This window comes from Bidens hawaiensis, unplaced genomic scaffold, assembly GCF_021521415.1.
Source record: "Bidens hawaiensis isolate Kalapana, Puna unplaced genomic scaffold, B.hawaiensis_p1.1 tig00000599_1, whole genome shotgun sequence".
NCBI classification, from domain to species: domain Eukaryota; kingdom Viridiplantae; phylum Streptophyta; class Magnoliopsida; order Asterales; family Asteraceae; genus Bidens; species Bidens hawaiensis.
This window is the reverse complement of record NW_027491036.1, coordinates 3,906,962-3,914,742: the sequence shown is the minus strand read 5'-3', so window position 1 is coordinate 3,914,742 and position 7,781 is coordinate 3,906,962.

Here is a 7,781-nt window from a genome sequence, read left to right as displayed (position 1 = left end):
AACCAAAATCTTCTTTTACATGCCATTTTTACTAAAACCGAGCTAGAACACCTTAGAACTCGTTTAACCGAAAAGCCTACTTAGACTTCTCCAACTGAACTCAAATTTTGTGTGTGACTTATACATGATATAAAAAGCTTATCTGAAATTTTCCAGAATTTTTCATGATATTTAACTATTTTTCACCATTTTTCGCCAAAACCGAGCATTAAATTCACCAAATATTCATCCTTTATCCAAAAATTCACAGAACTCATATTTTCATGTTTTTCATGACCTAACTCTAAACGACCAACAATCTGTCCAAAAACACATACACCGACATAAACCGAATATACCTTTCGTTTTCCGCCACTACAAGCTACAAACTCGTCTTTCCGCCTTATCTACCACTAAACACAGAGCCTACAAACAACATACCACAATACCAAGCAAGTTACACTCACGATCAAGCCATTTCTTTCATGGTTTCGGTTATGATTCAAAAACAAAGATTTAAACCGTAAAAATTCGTTTTTGGTTCGTTTAACTCCTTTCTTGGACCAAGATCCCTTGTATAACCCGTATACATCACTTGATCATGCAAGAATCGGTTTTCATCTTTGAAACCTCATTTTCTTGTAAACAAACTCAAGAAACGAAGATGAACACGTATATAACACGATTTTTACCTCGGTTTTCTTGCTCAATTTCCGGATTTTTGGATGTTAAAGTTGAGAGAGATGAAGGATTGTTGAATGGATGATGAGAAAAAGAAAATAAAAATGGGATTGTGGACTTAAGGTCCGATCGGAATTTTGGATGGGTGGGGTGGGACCCACAACTTCATTTTAAGCCACATTTTTGGATTCTCGTAATCCGGATAATGTTTTGGATAATCTGGTTCAGTTCGTTTTTCGGTTAAACGTTTAATTCGGCTTAAAACGCAGCTAAAACGGTCGTTTTTCGGCTTAAAAAATGAAATATATATAAAACCGATTTAAAAACTTAAACCATGACATTTATTAACTTAAAACATCATAGTATTAATAATTGTGCATCTTTTTCGGCTTGATCGATCGTCTCTTGCTCGGTTTGGTATTAAAGGTTTCGTTTAACGTACTGACGTACTATTAAATCGAAATCCTTTTTCTGTGCTTTAATCCACTTATCCCGAAGCTTTAATACTTCGTAACATCACTAAATATCATATATCTCGTCTATAATTGAACCCTAGATTCGTTAGGGTTTCAATAACTATCGATCGATTGATCGCATATTTAATACGATGAATTATATATTCAGTGCAATCCATACAGTGAACCCTGTATTCTCGTATAATTACTATGGTAATTCATGTACCCGACATTAAATATGACGTAACTACAGTCTACCGGTTAGGGTATACCTGGTTTCGTCGGAATCGTTACATGTGATGCCTCATATCTCTTCTCAAAGCTTATTTGGCTTTCCCCAGATCACTCCAATTTGACTCCAACCTCCTGTATTTGGTCAAAAATTGTTTTTGTATGACATAACTTATTGGATCTTTTTTTATTTTTTGATTTTCAAACATGTATAGAGGTTGAACGTTGGACTTACAGTTAAATAACATGCCTTTCATTCAAGATGAGACAGATTTTGTCAACATCTTTTTAGTTCTTGTTGTAACCCTCTTGTTTGATAAAATATTTAAAACACTTATCAACTTTTGGATGATTTATTCATTCTTCCCCTTGTTTTCGATATTTTCTCAAATTTTCTAACACATATTCTTTGTCATATTTAAAGAAGTTTCATTTTTGGTTGACCAAATAACAACAGGCTTGTGTATGACTGGATAATCACTTTTCTGCCTATCATGTGGAGAGATTTATCTTGAGACATGCAAAGACAACTATGTATCTCCACATAAAGATTAGCATATTCATTATGTTTATATCACCTTAGATTTTACATCATCATGGGAAAGCAACCATACATGTTAATGACTATACTAAGGTCTTTTTAGCCTATTAAATCCATATGATTGGCTAAGTAGTCAATGTACTATCATTTCCCAAATTAAATACAGCTTAATATTCAATCACCCCAATATCTCATAATTGGCAGGTAAATAGCTATCCTGTTCGACCAAAAAGTGGTCAACAGGACCAAACATACATGTGAATATATGTCCTTTTCAATTTCAGAGCTATTGACATAGTTTTAAGTGAAGGAATAAGAAACAAGGCATTATTGCCCCAAATGCATTCAGTTTGTCAGGTCAATGGCTATCCTTTGAATCTGTAAAGATTTAAGGACCAAACATACACAGGTGCATGTCCTTCCAACTGGGCAAATGACATAATTTTCAGCAAAAACAACTACTTGAGACTTTTCTATAAAAAAAATCCTTCCTTTAAGCTTCTATAAAGCTTGAACTGAATAATCTTATCATATCTCTTGCCCATTAATCAACTTGCTCATGTTTTGACCAAAATAAAGAGTTTATGCAAAATTCATTAGTAGATTCATTTTTTCATTTAATTTTGACATAAAATTTATTTTGACACAAACAGTTGTAACAAAATCAAATCTTAATCAAACATAACATCATCAAGACAAGCAGACAATACTGGCATTCAAGGTCTAGCCTATCTTAATAACATCAAATGATCAGATAATACACATAATCAAACAATTTAGCAGTGATGTCAGATAAGCACACTAACAAGCAGTTCAACACAAGGAACTCATCTTAACATCACATTCACACATCAACTGATAAACATGCATAAACTTTAATCATATCAAACTTTTTCACTCAAAAACAATTAAAGCACATATCAAGCAACATAATCAATATCATACGCAAGTAACATAATCAAGCATATTCACTGAACATTCATTATGACCTCTAACAAAAAATAATCAATTATCACATAGAGGCACATAACTAGGCACACATCCTTAATTAGATTTCATCAGAGTTGATCATTCCCAGGGCTTTCAGAAGAAAGTTGAACCTGGTTCTATCAAGTGGTTTGGTGAATAGGTCAGCCAAATTGTCACTTGTATCAACTCTTTGCATTTCAATCAAACCTTTTTCACTGCAATCTCTGATGAAGTGATGTCTGATTTCAATATGCTTGGTATTAGATTGTTGAACCGGATTCTTAACAGTAAAATATGCAGCAGTATTGTCAATAAGAATAGGGGTGTTCAGAAAATTCAAACCATAGTCCAGCATCTGATTTTGAATCCATATAACTTGTGCACAACAGGCAGATGCAGCAACATATTCAGCTTCTACAGTGGAGATTGAGACAGTAGTCTGCTTCTTGCATTGCCATGACAATAGCCTTTCACCCAAAAATTGACATCCTCCTGAGGTTGACTTTCTGCTCATGTTACAGCCATCATAATCACTATCTGTATATGCAATAAGATCAAAGGATTGGTTCTTTGGGCACCAAATTCCTAAGTCTGGCCTACCCTTCAAATATCTGAATATTCTTTTAACAGCATTCATGTGGGAGACTTTAGGACTAGACTGGAATCTTGCACACACACAAACAGCAAACATGATATCTGGTCTTGTTGCAGTCAGATACATCAGAGATCCAATTTTGGCTCTATATTCATGTTCATCCACAGGCTCCCCCTTTTCATCTGCAATCATCTTTTCTTTGGTGTCCATTGGAGTTGAAGCAGTTTTGTATTCATGACAGTTGAACTTGTTCAAGATGTTCTGCACATATTTATTTTGGTGAATGAATATCCCTTCATCTTTCTGTTGAACTTGCAATCCAAGAAAGAAGTTCATTTCTCCCATAGAACTCATGCTGTACTTGGACTTCATTACCCCTTCAAACTCCATGCACATTTGTTCATTTGTAGATCCAAAGATGATGTCATCCACATATACTTGTAACAGAAGTAAGTCTGATCCTTTTCTTTTGTAGAAGAGGGTCTTGTCAATGGATCCTCTTTTAAAACCATTTTCAAGAAGATGATTTGATAGCACAAGCTCTAGGAGCTTGATACAATCCATATAGGGCTTTGTTCAACTTATACACCCTGTTTTGATACAAAGGATCCTCAAAACCTGGAGGTTGAGCTACATACACCTCTTCATCAATCTTTCCATTTAGAAATGCAGACTTAACATCAAGCTGGAACACTTTAATGTTCTTTGAGGCAGCATATGCAAAAAAGATCCTGATAGCTTCAAGTCTTGCAACAGGTGCAAAGACTTCCTCAAAGTCTATTCCTTCTTCTTGAAGACATCCCAGTGCCACAAGTCTAGCTTTGTTCTTAATCACCAAACCCCTTTCATCCCTTTTGTTTCTAAAAACCCATTTGGTTCCTATTGCATATCTGTCTCTTGGCCTATCAACAAGATCCCACACATGTAGGTCTCTGAACTGTGCCAGTTCCTCTTGCATTGCTTCCACCAAACTATTGTCTTTTAGTGCTTGAGCATTGTTCTTTGGCTCTATTTGGGATAGAAAGCAGGAATAAAGATAGATGTTTGCAATTTCAGAATAACTTCTTGTAACTCTTTCATGCAAATCTCCAATGATGTTTTCAGAAGGATGATTCTTTTCCACATAAGGAGTTTGAATAATCATATTTGCAGACAAATTTGTGTCAAGATTCGTTTCATTGAAGTCTGGTTTATAAATGATCAAATCAGTTTCTGCATCGTGAAATTTTGGTGCTTCATCATTATATTGTCCTGAAGTAGATGCAACATTGTTTTCTAAATTCAATCTTTGAAACAGATCTTGAAATCTTGCAGTAGATGCAACCACTTCTTCACTTGCTTGGTTGCTTGTGTTTTCCTCATTCTGAATTTGATCATTCTGTATGATCAGCTTCAGGACTGTGATTGTTATCTTGATCTTCTTGAGCTTGTTCAACAATGTCACATGAGGAATTCCTAACAAAAGTATATTCCTTTTCTTTTCTAGCAACCTTCTTCCATAATTCTTCCAATTCCAATGTTTTATTCTTTTTCTCTTCAATTGCACTGGTCTTGTAGAATGAGTCATCAAAGTCTTCAGGATAAATCTTGAAGGACCTTATCAACTTTTCATGATCAAACAGCCATGCTGCACCATCAACTGTATTGAATTGATTCTCATTGAAAATGATGCCAGATGATTCTATAACACTCAAATGGTCTTTCACATATACTCTGTAAGCTTTTGAGTGTGTAGAATATCCAACAAAGAAACAATCTAGAGATTTTGTTTGGAATTTGTTCAAATAGTTTCTAGTGTTCAGAAGAAAACATTTACATCCAAAGGGCTTGAAAAACTTGATATAAGGCTTTCTATTGTGAAATATTTCATATGGAGTTTTGTTATGCCTTTTGTTGACAAGTACCCTGTTCTGAACATAGCAGGCTGTATTTATAGCTTTAGCCCAAAAAGGGACAGGTAAATTAGCATCTGCCAACATGGTTCTTGCAGCTTCAATCAAAGTTCTATTTCTTCTTTCTGCAACACCATTTTGTTAAGGAGTTCTAGGAGCTGAGAATTGTTGCAGTATTCCCTTTTCTGCACAAATTCTTACATAACTCCATTTTTGAACTCAGTACCATTGTCACATCTCATCATTTTAACTTTCTTATTCAACTTGTTCTCAATCATTGCTACACAACCTTTAATCAACTCTGCAGTCTCATCCTTGGTACTTAGGAAATAAACCCAAGTATATCTTGAGTAGTCATCAATGATCACTAGACAATATCTTTTCTTCCCAATACTTGGCACACTCACAGGACCAAAGAGATCCATGTGAAGTAGTTCAAGTACTTGATCAATTGAGTTGATGAGCTTTGGCTTTTGAGTAGATTTGTGTTGTTTTCCTTTTTGGCATGAACCACAATGATTTTCCAATTTGAACTCTCTTGTAGGCAAGCCTATGACATGATCACCTTTGACAAAGTCTATTCATGTTCTTTAAGTTCACATGACACAGTTTCCTATGCCACAATTTTGATTCATTTTCAGTGGCTTTGGAACAAACAACTTCTTTCATATTTAATTCATACAAGTTACAATTTCTTGGTGCCATCATCATAATCATTTCAGGTGGAATCACAAATTCAGGTTTTAGGATGAAACAGTGGGAATCATCAAAACTGACTTTGTATCCCTTATCACACATTTGTGATATACTCAGTAGATTGTACTGAAGACCTTCAACATGAAACACATTATCAAATGAAATAATATTTCCACCATTTTCATCACTCACAAAAGCTACAGGACCTCCATACTTTTCTTCATAATTGACAAGAGACCTCTTGTCACAAGTCATGTGCCTAGAACAACCACTATCCATGTACCATATGTCATTCAGAGGAGTGGATTGTTCCTGCACAAAAAAAGAGTTTGATTAGTTGAGTGATGAAGTGCAAGTCAGATCAACTTGCAGCTCATCAGTTTCAGTTTCAGTGGCAGCTTGGGAAGTGAGTGTTGTTGGTTCAGGATCTTCATGAGTGACTTCTATATTATCTGAATTGTCTGTCTCATAACCACACTCTCTTGGGGTTTTAACAAATGAGGTTAAGCATAGACAGTCTTCTGATGTAGTGTCACATTCCTTCACCACATAGTCTTTCTTTTCAGAGTAGTCTCTCACATCAGGAACTGTCTCAACCTTAGTTTCAGCTTTAGGTTTCCAAAAAAAACCTTGTGGTTCATATCCATGCTTTAACAGAACTTTTCATCACCAGTGAGTTCTGTTGGTTTCTTTCTAGGATATGCATCTTTTCTTCTTGTCTTCTCACTGCTTGATGATCCTTGAGAACTATCAGATTTGACAGATTGAGTATCCCTTTTTGGGATTATTCTCAAGGGTTGAGAGCTCTTTTTAACATTTTTCACATGCTTCACTGGAGTTACCCCTTTTAACATGTTTGTCCACATGTTTCTTGGATTTCATTGAATGCCTTTGGCTCTCATTTTCCAGAACTTCCTCTTCACAAACCTTTCCCATACCCAGGTATTTTTCATACTTTATTTTGTAGGCCACAAAGTCTTGTCCATACTTTGTTTCATCTGGGACATGAAAAGGCTTGAATTTGAGTCTTTCATTACAGGAGTCTGTATGATTACCATACTCATCACACTTCTTGCACCAAACCTTTCATTTGAATATTTCATGTTCTTTTGGTTTCTTGAACCTTTCACTTGGTCTTGGTGAATCAACTCCAATTGTCTTTTTAGATTTTAAACTGTCAAAATCAATTGAGAAGGGAACAAATTCAGCTATCCTTATGTCACTTGTTTCTACTTTCCCTTTAACAAAGACAATTTCCCTTAAACTCAAAGGTTCCTCCTCTATGTTTTCCCTTTGTCTTGATTTCCTCTTTTCATATTACTCCATTGTTTCTACTTCTCCAATGTCAAAGTCATCAATTCTTGAGAAAATAGGGTATACTGGAATAAAGTTTTCAATATTCACATCTTCTTTTACCCTTTTCTTGTTGTTTTGCTTTAACTTTTCCAATAATTCTTTGCTTGGAGGTCTCACTGCATTGTAATTTACCTTCTTCTTCTCACATATATCAAAGGACACATATTCTCTCTTTGTTCTTTATTTCTGTTTCTTCATTCTTGACGCGACAGGTGGATACTTTGGAAGTTTGTCAATGGATTATGGCTTCTTGAATCTTCTTCCTCTTCCAGCAGCTTTAATTTCCTCTTCAATAATTTGATCACTCAAATCACTCAAGTCATCTTGATTCAAATCAATTGACTCAAGGTCATCTTCAGAGACTTGAACTCCAATTGACTTTTCTT